At 40.2% G+C, this 15,537-nt stretch overlaps 1 protein-coding gene across 5 annotated transcripts in view; it reads left to right on the plus strand.

Annotated features, from left to right (window-relative positions):
• The window catches only part of LOC119719429 (transmembrane protein 198-like), a 40,609-nt gene that overhangs the window by 6,747 nt on the left and 18,325 nt on the right, over nt 1–15,537 (plus strand). Inside the window, exon 2 of one of the 5 annotated variants that reach the window (XM_038188881.1) lies at nt 1,886–2,020. The exons of 1 other annotated variant lie outside the window; for it this stretch is intronic. The gene's annotated coding sequence lies outside the window, so the exon portion shown is untranslated. Of the gene's footprint in view, nt 1–1,885; nt 2,021–11,471; nt 11,721–11,957; nt 12,013–12,035; nt 12,057–15,537 lie in introns of those variants that run through there. 3 more of the 5 variants (XM_038188876.1, XM_038188878.1, XM_038188879.1) reach the window with 3 other exon arrangements.

Consider the following 15,537-nt stretch of genomic DNA (forward strand, 5'->3'; position numbering starts at 1 on the left):
GGCCAGGAATTTCTTCTGCCCCCAGTCTGTATCACGTCTGGAATCTCGTTTAAAGGGATACTCGTTTGGCATAATGTGAGGGTTGGAAAAATTGTCGTAGATGAAAGCCTCATTCGAATTAATTAACTCTTTCTGAAAATATTCTGGTCCTCCAAAACCAATTTGTGCAAGTTTTAGGGTAGGGTAGATCATTTGTCATTTGTGCATTTTTTTTTCGTTTGAAGTGCTCTACAAAAGTGCTCAAAATCTCAAGACGGGTGCTTAACAACTAAACCTGATGAACTGTTAGCTCTGTGAATATACATATTTTGAGAAAACACAATACTCCTGATCTTGACCTAGATCGTTGATCCAGGTCAACGCTTGCACCCATTCACAGATTTGCCCAATTTTTTGAATATTTGAATTAAAAAAAAATAATGCTATATTTTGGTTGATAATCGAATCAAAACAGCCCTAAACCAGAACAATCCTTTTAGGATCTTGTTCAACTTTCCCGAGCGTGAGGAATATCCGGAAGTAATTCAGGACTAAAAAAATCCTCTCATTTTGAAGTGCTGAGCACTCGCAAATTGGCATTCTTTGGGTGATTACGCTCCAATTCCTGCGGCAAAACCCCCGGAATCAGACATCCCATCTGCTGGTCATGACTGTGAGCCCTTGGGGCAAGAAGAATGAAGGGGGAAAAAAAATCAAAGTGGAGGGTAAAAAATGGTTGAAAGTGCATCATCATAGTGTGAATCATGAAAGTTGGATTGGATCGCTGCCAGGCATGATCCTGTTGGCTTTATTAATGCTATTGTTTTTGGATTTTTTTTTTTTTTTTAGATGTGAGCCATCGGCTTTAAAGCCCTACAAATCCTTTGCTCTCTAACTCCCTAGGCCTTTTTGCTAGGATGTAGCCTCAATCCTGCAAAATCCTCCAATTGGCCTCATGGAAAAATAGCATACAGCCTCAATCCTGCAATTCCTCCATTGTTTCTTGATTACACCAAGAAACTAGTTCATTTTTCTTACTTGGCCCAATGGCACATTTTGTTGTACTTGTACACATGTACTGTAACTTTCCAGGTGAATCATGGCTGCGCTCTACCTTGTTCAGGGAGAGAAAATCCTCCAAGCCTTCCTGTTGGATTCAGAGGAATTAGGGGTAGGGTTAAGGCCAAGAAAAAAAATACTTGTGTTTCTGGTCACTGCACTCAACCTAGAAAATCATGCAAACCTAAAAAAAGAAAAAAATTCGAAAAAAAAAACAAAGAAAAATTATGGTGCTACTCCAACCCTAGTTTTTGTGGACATTAGAAGTTCTGCATTTTGTTTTTGAAATTTTTACTTCTTTTGTGCAAAGTGGTCGGCAGTGCAGTGTTGAAGATTTTATATTGAATCTAGCAGAATTTTGAAATGCATGTACCGGTGGCAGAAAATTGCGATTTCACTTCATCTGGTCACATGACAAATCTGCGATGGCCCTATAGCCAGATATAGGCCTACCGGTATCTTTCTCATTCTGACTGTGTGCCAAATGCCATGTTTGTATCATCAAAGACACAATTCCCCCAAATATTTCCCCTATCTGCCCACTATGGGCAGTGCATGGTACATCTGTATGTTATAAATTGGCAAAAAAATGTGTGCAAGACACAGCTGAAATTACTGAAAGTTGTTAAACCTATCCAGTAACCCACAATCCTGAGCTATAGGCCTACAACTCTGGTCAGGGTTTTTAGTATTGTTCCGCCCAGTTGATCCTCTAAACCTTTTGTCCCTAATCTCTGGGGTGCCTGGTTCTGGTTACCCAGCTATTGTTGTGGTTTACTTTGACTTTGTCACGACCGACTGACCCCAGTATCTGGTTTGGTGATTATATTTCTTCTATTGACCACAGAAAATGGGAGCGCTAAACACCTAGATTTTGTATACTGAAAGTGACTGAGTCTGCTGTGGTGGGAGAGATTCGCTGGTGTGTGAAGTCGATCGTGGGAGTTGAAATGAACTGAGCATTAGAAACTTTGTCTGCAAGGTAAGTTCATTCAGTGTATATGAACTTCAAACTGCCATTTACTTGCTTCAAAGTTGCATTTACGATCTAAAGTTTCGTGGGAGACATACTTGTAAGTATAGCATTTTTGAGGTTGTGTGGGTGTTGGTTAGCCGAATGATTAGTAAAAAAAAGTCAGTTGTAATTTGCACGTTTTTATGCAGTTATGGTCCACACCTTCATGTATGCATAAAATGTATGCCAAATGGTTTACATACCCTGTATATGTACAATGTGCACAATAGGGAAAGATCAACTTGTGATTTGTATCGCATGCACTGTTTACAATGTGAATGTACTTCTTGTGTGTATTGCATGATACAATGTAATACAGTGTATACAGTATGTATACATTATACAAAGCCTTGTGTGGTTCTTAGTAAAAGGCCAGCATGCAAGTCATGTTTAAGTAACTTTGACACATTACGTACAATGTATGCACAGTTTATTGTACATGTATGAGTATCATTGGCCATCGTGAGCATTGAGCAACCCAATATGAAAGCTGTGTGAATTACTGACCCAGTTTGCTGAGTGATTTCTGGAAAGCAGTCGTGGGTAAATTCTTGGTAGCAAAGTTCATTAGACCTTTGTATGATTGACAATCAATGGTGAACATCCAGGAGATCTGTGGGGGTTTGACAGTGGTGATGAACCCGTGTACATGTAGGTGTTGCACGTCACGTTGGCTAGCTTGGGGGACAATGTACCGGTACATACCGGTAGAATAGAACCAGTTCTGAACTTGGAATTTGAATTAATTATGACTTCAATTTAAAGAGAAATTGACTATCTCCAATTCCAGCTTGTTTTAAAGGGGGATGTCACCTTTTAACAGCCTTGCTTTGGAGATTATTAACTACTGAAATTAATTAGTGATTTCATTTGTTGGCTTCATTTGCTAGATCACAAGTTTGCACTTTACATATCTGCACGTACCGGTAATGGTGACGTCTGGATGGATCGATTTCAATAATTTTGGAATTTTCCAGCAACATTGGAGTAATTACGGAGTACATGTACGTCCGAGCCCAATTTATATAGTCCTGACTTGAATTTTCTTCATTTAAATTAAATTCATAAATACCTCAGACAGTTTAGCTATTCCTATTGGTCGAGAGCCCGTCACGTGGCCGGTCTTAAACGGATGATAAAGACATGGCTAGCTGGTCTTAAACACTTTTCCAGTGTCACAATAAAATGTGGACTCCTAAAAATCCAGTGCCTCTTACCGTTTCATTGGTTGAACGTTCACAATCCTCACGTAGGCATGCGCAACACTACAAGCAAGTCAGAATTTTATAGTTCTAAATTCAAAACGCAACGCCCCAGGTGCGTTCTGCGTGACATCGCGCAGAACATGTTACGCGCGCGTCAATCTCCATAAAAGGGTTGTTTACATCTTACTCGCCAGCTGAACACTCCATTATTTTGCTAGAGGGATGTTTCAAAAAGCATGAAGTGAACTTGTTGAACAAAATCGGGATTTTTTGAACGAATTATTTGATATTTTTTTACGGATAAGGTATTTATGAATGGGAATAAATATGTGCTCGGTCGGTATTTATCACTCTGTTTAATACCGCTTAGAGGGTAGGCGAGGGTAATTATCAGCACCCAGACTCTAAGCGGTATTAAACGAGTGATAAAAACCTCCGGAGCACACATTTATTCCCTTATTAAAGGCATCAGCTGTATGAGTTTTACATCCTTTTAACCTAAATTCTAAAGTCAGGTTAAATGTGAAATTGAGATTCTCTGAAAAGTGGACAAAAGTTTACTAAGCTACCGGTACACACATATACCAAAATATGCTGTAAAACCGTTAAAATAGTGTGTGTACAGTGTACGTGTATGCACATGTACTGCTCACAATTTAAATTGATTTCAGAGATTTAGAATCATTATTGGCTACTGAGTGTGTCTTCATAAAATCCCTATAGCTTTAGTCCTGCAAAACCCGATACCATTATCACAGGATCCCCTGTGGTTTTTCCAGCTGCCTATAATCCGATCAGCACAGAGATTAGGATTAACACTGTGTAATTGGCCCTGCAATAAACCCCATGGGCACAGGCTGATCTGTCTGGCTGGGCATTAGATGATAAGCTGATTGTCGGACAGATTTGGTGGCAGAAGTGGGATGTGAGAGTTTCCTGAGGATTGATTGCTCCTGTTGTACAACATGGGATGGGTGATGAAGTTGGATTTGGGTAATAAGAATGACTGTTTTGTGAATGAGAGATCACACTGTTATTGTGTTCGTGGGGCCAGCTGGGGACTGTAATGTACAGTGATGATTGCGCCGTGAATGCTCAGTCATGTGTTCCGGTAGAAGTTAACTGGTGCATGCCAATTACATGTCTCCTTGTCTACCGTTTATTTTGTGTAGCATTTTCAGGGAGGTACCGGCATTATGACATTATGTACATTAGGGCCAAAATGTGGCATTTGAGTAAAAGTAAATCACCGCCATCTTCTTGAGATGGCTCACACTTTTGGAATACATCAAGTTTTATTTCTGTGATCCCATGGTCACAAAATCCATTCCGCGTTTTAGCCTCGGCGCGGCGGAGCGGGGGAATGTTCAACATCGCGTACTTTCTTAATTTCCAGAGTGAAACGACGGACCTAGACGCTTTAAAATAAACATCACTCTGATTAAAATATTGTTGGTAAAAAGCTGTTTGGACTCTCAGTAGATGATCGGACATTTGGTATATTCCGCATAGCCTTAGAACTGACGAGGTATATCTTGAATAGTTGCTGTTTCTACTTGCCGTTATCATTCAATCCAGTTTCCTTCCTGGACCGTTCTCATGATTCGTTGCGTCAGCGCCCGCCTAGTCAAATTACATTAACCAAACCCGTGGAGAATTCACATTCCCACCCCCTCATGGTTTGAGTCCATAGATTGCGATAGAGAAAACACCTCCCTCGCCCCAGTAAAACCCTTAATCCAGTCCACTGAGTCCCCCTGATGGAGTTTTCGCATGACTGATGTGGTGTCGTTGGATGATCAATCTCTTGGCTTGGTTTTCTAACGCAGACAGATTGCTGTGTTATTGAATGTAAAATGGAAGCCTTTTTTTGGGAAAAAAAACTGGCTATTTTTGGGATGGGGATGGATTGAGAAGTGGGGGGATTGAGGGTTTTGAAAGTATTAAAATCATCGATTTAAAAGTGGAATATTATAATTTCATGCTTGAATTGGGTGTATACCGGTACGTAAGATTTAACCAGTTAGAAAAAAAAATCTCCCAGAATCTCATTCACTCTAATTTAACATACACAGAGTCCTACTTACGTCTAAGGACAAGACATTCCCTCCGTTCCTACTGGTATACGGGTTATCTCCCATAGACTAAACACAGACTTATATTTACATTCATGGACAGGACAACGAATCTGTTGCTCTTTCTTTGTCTTGCTGTCCTCGGGATGTACGTGAGAATGCGAATCAGAATTTTTGTGAAAAGACTTCCCAAAATTTGTATTCACATTTGCATTTCGCATGCAACTATTTCCTCCCCCCCCCCCCGCGCATTCGCAGCGAATTGGATGCAATAAAGTGTGAAAAATTGTACGAACATTTTGTGAAAGTGATTCGAAATCAGTGGCAAATCTATGCAAAATTGGTGCAAAGCAATGCGAAATCAGCGCGAATTGGACTCGAAAAACTTGACATAATTATGCCACTGTGATGATACTGTGCACGGCAGAGGACGTACATGTAGCCTATGTCACATTGTAATACACAAACTCGTACCGATACAAGTATAGATTTATTACATATGATTAATTCTCACATTTAAAGGATAAAATAAAAACAAATAATTGATAAGGAAGTCTTCCAGGGACACTTTAACACCCAGTTGTGAAATTAATCCAAACATATTTTTTTTGTCATCAGTTATGAAATCCACATTGAAAGAAACTGTTGGAAATGTTTTATTGATTTTTTGGTTGAACAAAGAAAATGGAATGCAGCAGGAATTCGACCCCCCCCCCCACAAAAAAAATCTACGACATTCTACCAGCAGAGCAACCCGGCCCGACATTTAAGTTTCTAATCTTAATTTTGACATAGGCCTAATTGATGAATTAGGAGAATCATATTTCCAGTAAAATTGAAAAAATATGACAAAAATATGACCTCTTTGTTAAAGATTTAACGTACAATATGAACGTTCAGTGCATGGAATGGCCAAATTGATCAAATATTATCGCTGCAACACTTTTTTCTGTGCTCACTCTATCCCATTCGTCATTGCCGCAGCCGAGCGCTAATGAATTATGCATGAGTTAACAAGTTTCAAGGGGAAAGTAAATTAATAAATTCTTAAGAGGATTTAGGCGGGATGGCGGATTTAATTCCATTAATCACGGGCTGGAGGCTAGAGGAGACTGCGGTTGGCATCCCTATGATGCATCTGGACCGTGTAAATATTGATTAAGTGCGATCGCTGCATGCGTCGGGAGGAATGTTCTTGCTTGTTTTTATAAATTGGTCTTCAGGTTTTTCTATTGAAAGATGAATCAGATGATGTGTGCGTGCCATACATGTTAAGGTTGGACATGAACCACCAGTCGTGTAAGTAGGCCCTACACAGTTGCTATGAAAACTCTGAAGTCTGTGTTGTATGTAATTTCCCATGTGCAAGTCCAGCCTATTGTGTACCCAATTTTGCTGTTTCAAGAGAGCCAGCCGACAGTGTAGACCTGTACAGTATCTCACTCATGCCACTGAATGTCTGACTGAATCTTTGTCACTTACTTTCTATAATACATTTCTTCTGAGCTCTGTGAAATTGATCAATGCCATACATGTAGCTCAAGTGCAGTCACTACCGGTAGTACGTGTACTTGGAATTGTTTGCTCACTTTGCTGTCATCATGGAATGTATGGAATTATGGCTCATGAGACCTTGACAAAACGATGTGGAATTCAAGTTTGGTCATGAACACGCACATGTACTGTACTGTGAGAACGTGTACTAGAGGATGAAATTGCTCTGATCTATAAAGAGGTTAGTAAAGTTTTATCACAAAATGGAATGTGGAAACTTTCATTTGTTCATAAATTATCTTTTTAAATTCTGCCAGAAAAAAGTATGAACTGTTTGATGTTTTATTTTAATTAACCCTACCCCCCTAGTACTTCCTCAGGACTACCCTAGCTGCTAAATCCAACAGAGTCCAACCGGACTTTCCTGTTCAATCCACTGTGCCTCATTTTCAGTTGTCTGCTAAATCCAACAGAGTCCAAGAATGCGTTGTAATGTGGTTCAGTTGCCTGCTGCATCCAACATTTTGCATGAGGAATGTACACAAGGGGTTAACTGCTCAATACAACAGGTTCCATCGGGTATGTGACATAGTTGGATCCTGTTGGATTCAGCAGGGTTAGGGTTAATAATTGCCTCTGAACATTAATGTTGGGTCTGATTTGAACTTTCAGCCTCTGAACATTAATGTTGGGTCTGATTTGAACTTTCAAGGGCCAAATTCAGGTACTGGTATCTTTCTGTAAATGACAAATTGAAATTTAAACATTTAATTCATTCATGACAAGTCAAGCAGTTGCACCTTTTTGTAAATGTATCCCTATAAGGCTGGCTAAAATTACCTCATTTACCAGGAATGTAGTCAAATGTACACTAAATTCCACTGAGCCCCCAGGGGTACTGACAAAAATATTGTTTTTATACCTCATCCTGGTATGCAGAATAGTTTTGATACTACAGGAGGTCACGTTTTCGCTATTGTGGTGGGGGCTAATTAGGAAGGGGGCACTTGCAGCTAGGGGTGTTGGGTGAAATTTGACAGGGACGTCACTTGTCACTCTGGCAGGGTTGTCAGAAAACAGCTTTATTTTTAGGTGGTTTTTTTTTTAGTGGAGGGTCCTTATTTTGAACAATGGTCTATCAGCATGTCGGTCAATTTTGAGGAGAACCAATTTAAAAATTAAAAAAGTTCTTGACCTTTTTTCGCTTTTAGAATAAGTAAAGTTGACCTGAAATTTCACTTAAAGTGAGAAATTTATATACAACTTGGGCTTTTTAGAAGCCTTTTTGTCCATATTGATGTTGGTCATGCGTTGTTTACAACATGAAATTGTGGGAAAGCAAAGAATGAAGGGAAACAATTAAATGCATACAGTGAAAGTCATTAAACTTTGTAGGGTAAATATTGCCCTACTTAATGTAGCATTGTATGCGTGTTGGCATATCTCTTTAATTCTCAATTTTCCAAGTTGAAACCGTAAGCTGTAAACTGACTTTAGGCTGTCTCTTGCATAAATTTGCAGTGTGGCCAACATTTTGTCAACAGTGAAGAAGGTGGGTGCTTTTGTACTGTTTGTTTAAAAAATGGCGGATTTTTCAAGATGGCGGATTGATTCTTCCATTTTCTCGATTCTTTTGCTGATGCAAAATTGTGCCAAGGGAGCTTTAACCCTTTCTTGATTTACAATTTTGTTAGAAACAATAAAGAAAGACAATAAATTGACAATAAATTTACAAAGTAAAGCGACTGTATGAATTGAATTACCCCTCCCCCCCCAAAAAAAACCCCCCAAAAAACAAAAATGAGGCGTGCAGGAAAACAGGAAGTTGGGCGATGACGAAATACTGGTTAATTGTTTTACTTTGCCTTAAATGTAGGTGTAGGTTCAAGCTATAACCGCAGAAGTATGTACACACGTACACTGTACTTTCATCAGCACATGTGCTTTCATCAGCGACCGTATAGTCTAATTAGTGTCGTCACCTGACAAGATACAATTGCCTATTTTTTGTTTCTGCCAATTAGGTTCCGATCGGGTCCCAATCTGTCCCAATTAAATTCCTGCTGCCGTTTAATCCCGACATCCTTTGGTCGTTTGTTGATAAACTCCTGCCGAAACTCTCCGTATCATCCTTGACACTAAAGCACCGTCAGTTATGACACACGGTCATCTACGAGGAAACGGCGATGTTTACAAATCCAGTGATTTGCTGCGAGGATCTGACATCCTCTAAAAATAGCGCCCGCTGAATGTTTGTTCTGATTGAGCATCAGTAGGGGGTTTTAGGTTTTTGTACGCGTAGTTGGGGTTCACGGAGGACAGGGGACGCATTTTTGTGCGCTCCCGAGTAATACAAATATGCAAGTCATTACAAGGTAATTGGATGCAGTTTTTCAAAGATAAGCTTAGCAAAATATTGCCTTTAAAATGGTCGCTGTGAAGTTGGCAGGGAGGTTAGTTTATCGTCTGTTCCCACTGGACCTAATTTTGTCATTCTACAGAAAGTCACGGGAAGTTAACCCAAAAAAATCCAATAGGATCACGGCTTTAGGAATGAGACAAGACAGTTCTCCTTGTAACATGAATTATTTTCTTACAAAATTAAAGGCGTTTAGGATCATTTGCTCTTCATGCAATTTGTTCGTTTCCAATAATTAATACAACTCCAAATCACAAGAAGAATGTTAACCAGTTGAAGTTTCAGCTCATTTGATATTACACTTTTTGGGAAAACACTGAAAAACCATGCACAACCTTTTGATCACGAAACACGATTTCATCAACAACACTCTTTGTTTCCAAAAATAAGTCTATTGACTGATCGTTGGAAATCAACTCATTTCTTGATTTCTTCTATTAAATGACAGCAAGTCAGCCGGAATAATTTCACGGGATGTGTAGAACCAGCACGATCTTTAATCCAAGGAAGCTTTTTTGATAATAATTCGGTTGGTTAGTTTTGGAATAATTGCAAATGATCCTTGCCTTTAAGAAGTGTTAGCAAATGTATATGTCTACTTTTACGGTACATGGAGGCTGTCAGTTTTTGACTGATACATGTAATGTGCGTATGTACGTGTCGGAAGGAAACGTTTCTCAGTCAGATTTCTGTGTCGCAGGGAGGAGACCTAGGGGAAATCTCTGCCCAATTTAGATTTGCTTGGATGTCGTGACTGCGTTTCTCCTGGAGGGGAAAGAGAAATTAACTCGGACACGGGCACGCAGTGCCGCGGTTCTCACCCAGACACACGCTAACAGGGTCACTTGCGTGATTCCTCAGCAAACACGTCAAGGATTTCAATTTTTTTCCCCCTTCCTCCACACTTTTGATTTTAACGAGTTTGGTTTTTGAAACACGATGTCCGGATTTCAGGCACCACCGCATGTCAAGTTGGAGAGCGGCGGCTGTTAAGTTTCAGGAATTTTCTGTCAATGTCGGTACTGATTTTTCTGTGGGTCGGAGTGTCAGTTTCAGTTAGAATGTGCTGGTAAATTGGAATGGCTTAGTGGTGTGGTGAGGTGCATAGAAATGAGGATCTTGTGGGTAATTCTACAGCTTTTTTTGCTGGGTTATGGTGTGTGTCCTGAGGCAGGATACTTTTCTTCAACCAGGTTTATACATAGCCTTTGTTCGAGATATGGTGGACACAGTAAGGCACCAATCGGTTTTGGTAAACTTACCGTACAGTATTTACCTGAACTTACCCAATCAAAGTAGCGCTCTCATATAAGCTCTGCCATGTTAAAAATGATTTTACAAACGAGCCAAAATAGCTATGCCGATATGTTGCCGATTAGTGTTCTGAACTAAGCCAAAATCAGCGTCTGGGACATGTTCTCATTTGACAGCAGATTGCAGCTACCGGTACACATGTACACGATGTCCCGCACTGAACCGACGAAGAATAGCAAGCGCGTGCACGTGTGCGTCGTGTCAATGCTTGCGCGCACCCATTCACGGATTCGTCCAATGACAAACCAACTACTAATGGAAATTTCCAAAAATGTGTCACATGACACATCTTTGGAAATTACCTTCTGTTTTCGAAATGACAGCATGCCAGAAGGAATCATTTCACAGGGAGTTAAGTGTCATTACTATCTTTAAACCAAGTAAGCATTGTAACAATAATTTGGTCAGTTACTTTTAAGATAGCTGCAAATGATACTCAATCTTTAAAGATAATGCACAAAGCTTAACACAGAAACGCTGCATGCAGGATCCAAATCGATTTGTATGCAAATCACATCGGCAACTATTAGTTTAATAGAAAAACCCACAAACAGCTGCTTGTTTTCTGTGAACCAGTAACAGACCTTGATAGGTCTTTGTTTGCATGCTCAACTTGTTTTCAAGTTAAGCCTGACTTCTTTTTTTTTTTTTTTTTATACTTGATGAGGTTTTTCCCAGTCCACTGGGGATCACCACAAGCATGACTCACACCTCCCCCCCCCCAAAGACCAGGGGCCTGCTGAAGTGGTTGGCCTTCCTGAATGACAGGTTTGTTATTCTGTGTCCTGGTCACAGGCACTAATAGCTCGCTAATCTTTTCCTTACTTGCAAGCTGTAAAATTGTTCTGCCTTTTTAATACTGCGCAAACAAAGGATTACACTTGATACACCAGATACTACCCCCTGCAGCCTGCAGGAGGGATTTCAGGGAGGCAGGAAGTTCATGAGTGACATTTCTTGGAGTAAAAAGTGGAAGTTGGGTGTCCTGCGTGGACTGCTGTTTACTATTCGGGACTTTGGATTCCGTGGGAGTCAAGTGGATTATACAGTGTACCTGCATGTGGTTGGAAGTTGGTGAAGTTTGAATGAGCAATAGTGAACATATATTTCCCTGAAAAGGTCGGCGGATCTACAGAACTTCAGGAAAACTGAGTGTGCAGGTACTGGTATGTGGTCATTAGACTTTGAGCATTGTTCAATTGTTAGTTCACTGTTTATGGTGCATGTGCTGTCACGAGGCAAGTTTATAAACTAACCATAAGCTATACCAGGGGTATCAGTATGTGACAATTTTAGAACAGACCAAGGATTCTAGCGTAGACAGATGTACATACAACATGCTTCCCACAGGAACAAAAGTTGATTGGTCTGCACAATTACATGTACATCTACACGTACTGGATGAAGGTATCCGTACATGTAGGAAATGCAATTTTTATGATTGCTTACAAGGTACCGGTACGTAAAACTAAAAGGCTTGATTGTCTTGAAACTTGGTGAGTACAATTTGCTCCAATTATGTAAAAGTGACATTTTAATGACATCATCCATACTGAAAAACATGTAGAAAAGTGTACTGATGTGTATGTACATGTAATGTACATGATGTGCATTGTTGAAGCATTTATCAGTATTTATAGGATTTGTACACTTGTGTTTTTCTTCACAGTAATTTTTCACCTTTTTACCTCTTAATTGAGGTGCACACATCTAGGGGCAGAGGGTGCACACCGTAATTCTTGACACTTTACACAGGCACTCAACGTTGCCGTAATTATCTCTGGCGCCAGAAGAGTGTCAGAAGCATTCTCTAGTACTACGTACACCTATGTACACAGTGCCTGTACATGTACATGTACAGTACATTACGTCTCTCAATAGAAGTGAATGGATACAATGAAAGCAAAACTGTTGACTTGTCAAACTTATCATCCATTACGGTGGGATTATACTTGAAGGGCACTATTATTATCGTACATACATGTACATACGGTACTTTGTATGATCAGTTATTTGAACTTGGCAAACACGTCATTAAGTATTTATGTGTTGGCCTTGTAGTTGTACTTTTGTACGTGTAGGCCTATAGTTACATGTAGAATTGCCGCAAAAAGACCTACGCCCTTTCAGTTTACAAGAGCCTGAAAAAATACACATTTTCCAGCTACTGGCTAGTTGTACATAGTTTGTTTCGTTGGCAGTTTCATTGTCTGTTTCATGTTGGGCCTTCTAACAAGAGTTGTTGGTTGTGCAATTAATATCAGTGTACAGTCGACTCTCGTTAGTACAAACTCTGTTAATACAAATTCTGGTTATAGCAAACACAAGGCCTTGGTCCCGACTGTGCATTTATGTGCACAATGAATAGGACTGATGTTCCTCTTAATACAAAATTCTGATATAACAAACAATTTGGCTAGGTCCGAACGAGTTTGTATAAACGAGACTCGACTGTATATGTACCGCACTCGTAACGGTATGTGTACAATGTGCTGGTACCGGTAGATGTACTGTATGTGTTTTGCACGAACATTTTCATACATAATGTACAATGTAATACTATTCATCTGATCAGTGTGTGAGATTGATTTTCATACATTTGCACAAGTAGAAACTGCACGCATGCACTGTGCTGTCGTGACATTTACAGTATATGTTCAGTATGATACATAAAAGTGCCAATTCACGTTGGTTTCCCCGCACACCTTGATGAGTGCACACCGACGCAATTCATCATGTTTCAGAATGCAGTGATGTGGTAAATGTGTTCTCCGCAGTTCTGTAAATGCAACATGTGGCTGGTCACTTTAACAAAAAATGATAAGTACATTTTTGTAAAGAAAGGAATGTCTGTCCATTTAATGTGCCGGTAGTTGGGCATATCCCAGCTTGTTGCCACAATTGGGTGCACTGAACTAATTCAAGCGAGAATTTCGACGCCAGCTGATTAGCATAAAAAGTGCCCCCACAATTTCTTTTGAAAATGGAGACCGTTTGGCTTTAAAAACGGTGGAATTGTTTAAATATACCCAAGGATCAACTCCCTGGTTTTGGGGCTTCCATCTGAGGGCAGGCTTGATAAAATCACGGATGAAAAAATGGGTCCTATTTGCCTGTGAAAGTGGAAGGGTGCCACTCTTAAAATGGCTACATGCAGGCTCGGGAACTATCACTTTTCGGGAGGTGATTTTATTTGGGTGTGAATACATGTATTTAAAAATGTAATTGGCTAATGTACGTAAAATTGAAAAGATGAAAGACAAGACAATAATTTGATTTTTGTTTCAGAAACCCCAGTGATGTTGGCTTGCATGTTACTTGGCCCTGAACTTTGTTGATTTTACACTGTTTTCAATGGGGCTTGAATTAGTACAGTGGACCCAATTGGGACTGTGTGCCCACCTGTAGTTGGACTGCCCCAGTTTAGTTTGGATGCAACCTGTACATTACATTACAATGATTACATACGTGTACATTTGCATGTGGTTGCTGGTCTCCATATCAGTCCATACTTTCAACACATCTCTAACTAACTACACGAAACTCCCTAGAGACCCTGCCTCAGCTCTAGAAGCTTAATACAACCAGCAAAGCGGGGCCCAGATCGTATCGCTGGTGGGGGGAAAGGACTAATCACTCCCAGGCCGCTCTCTGCGCTGACTGAAGAGGAAGCAGAATCAAGTACACATGACATGGTTCCGTGAGCTCGGACCCCAGGCTTTGCGCTTGCATGTGCACAGTCCAAATCAGTTCTCGCCAGACTCCAAACTTCCATGAGATGGTGGAGAATGAAGTTGTTAAGTTCGTACCTTCTTGTGCTTGTGGCGCGACTGATCATCGAGGGGTGTGCTAACTGCCTTCGGCACTTTGGCTAAAACGTCCTTGACGTTCTAATCACGTTTGTGTCTTGTAGTAAACTGCCTGGTGGGACCCATGGAGTTGCGCTTGCATTTTCGCGGTCCAATTCTGCTTGCGCCAGACTCCAAACTTCTGTGAGATAGTGGAGCGAAGAGGCAGAGTTTTATACCTTCTTGTCGAATATGACTTGTCAGCAATTTTTCGTTGGGTGTGTCAACTGGTGTCGCCACTTTGGATAAGTACCGGTAGTCTTCGACATTCTAATTGCATTTGTGTCTTGCAGTGAACTGCCTGATTTTGGATGATAAAGTTACTGTGGAGTTGCGTACATGTATGTATGCCAGTTTCTGCTTGGATCAGTTAGCGTTGTGAATGTTATGTCGTCAATTTTCACCGGTTGAGATTGTCTTGTTATCAGAGCTGAGCTGTGACAGTGAAATTTAGCAGGCGTTGACTTTTAACTCTGGCATTTTGAGTATGGAAAGGTAATGCGAATACACTACATGACCGTAGGTATGTCTACCGTACTTGTGCATTTGCAGTGCATGTAAATGTCATTCAAATGACAAAAGTTACTTGCCGCACCATTGTACGTGTACATTTCTGCTTGAAATTTCCACAGTTACCTTTGACAGCTTGCTTGTCTAGTATAGGATAACAAAATTGGTGCTGTAAGTTGTGTGTTTGTTTAAAACATCGTCCTGATATTGATCCAGAACCCACTTGCTGGACCATCCATTAGTGTGTAGTGCGTTGTTTTGATAATGAATTGAATGTCATCTACACTGTACGCGTATGTATGTAGTCAAGGGATCTGTTGTTAATAATTGGATCAGTTAAGTGACAAAGTGCCATCAAAATCATGAATCAGTCCTACAGGGTGCATTGTAGAACATGCCTTCTTTCCTTACAGCATGTACTTGTCTGGATATGGGCTTTATTCACAGTCGGCCATATTGAAATTGAAAGCGAGGTCAAATCTTCATTTCTGGAACTTGCGAATAGAAATGAAAGCAGTGACATAAAGCTAATTACAAATTAATACCAGTCTGCTCTGATGAATAATTTATGCCCTAATATTTTAAGCCACATTTAAAAAAAGTAACTACAAGTAAAAAG

Source organism: Patiria miniata, unplaced genomic scaffold, assembly GCF_015706575.1.
Source record: "Patiria miniata isolate m_02_andy unplaced genomic scaffold, ASM1570657v1 HiC_scaffold_8, whole genome shotgun sequence".
Classification (NCBI taxonomy): domain Eukaryota; kingdom Metazoa; phylum Echinodermata; class Asteroidea; order Valvatida; family Asterinidae; genus Patiria; species Patiria miniata.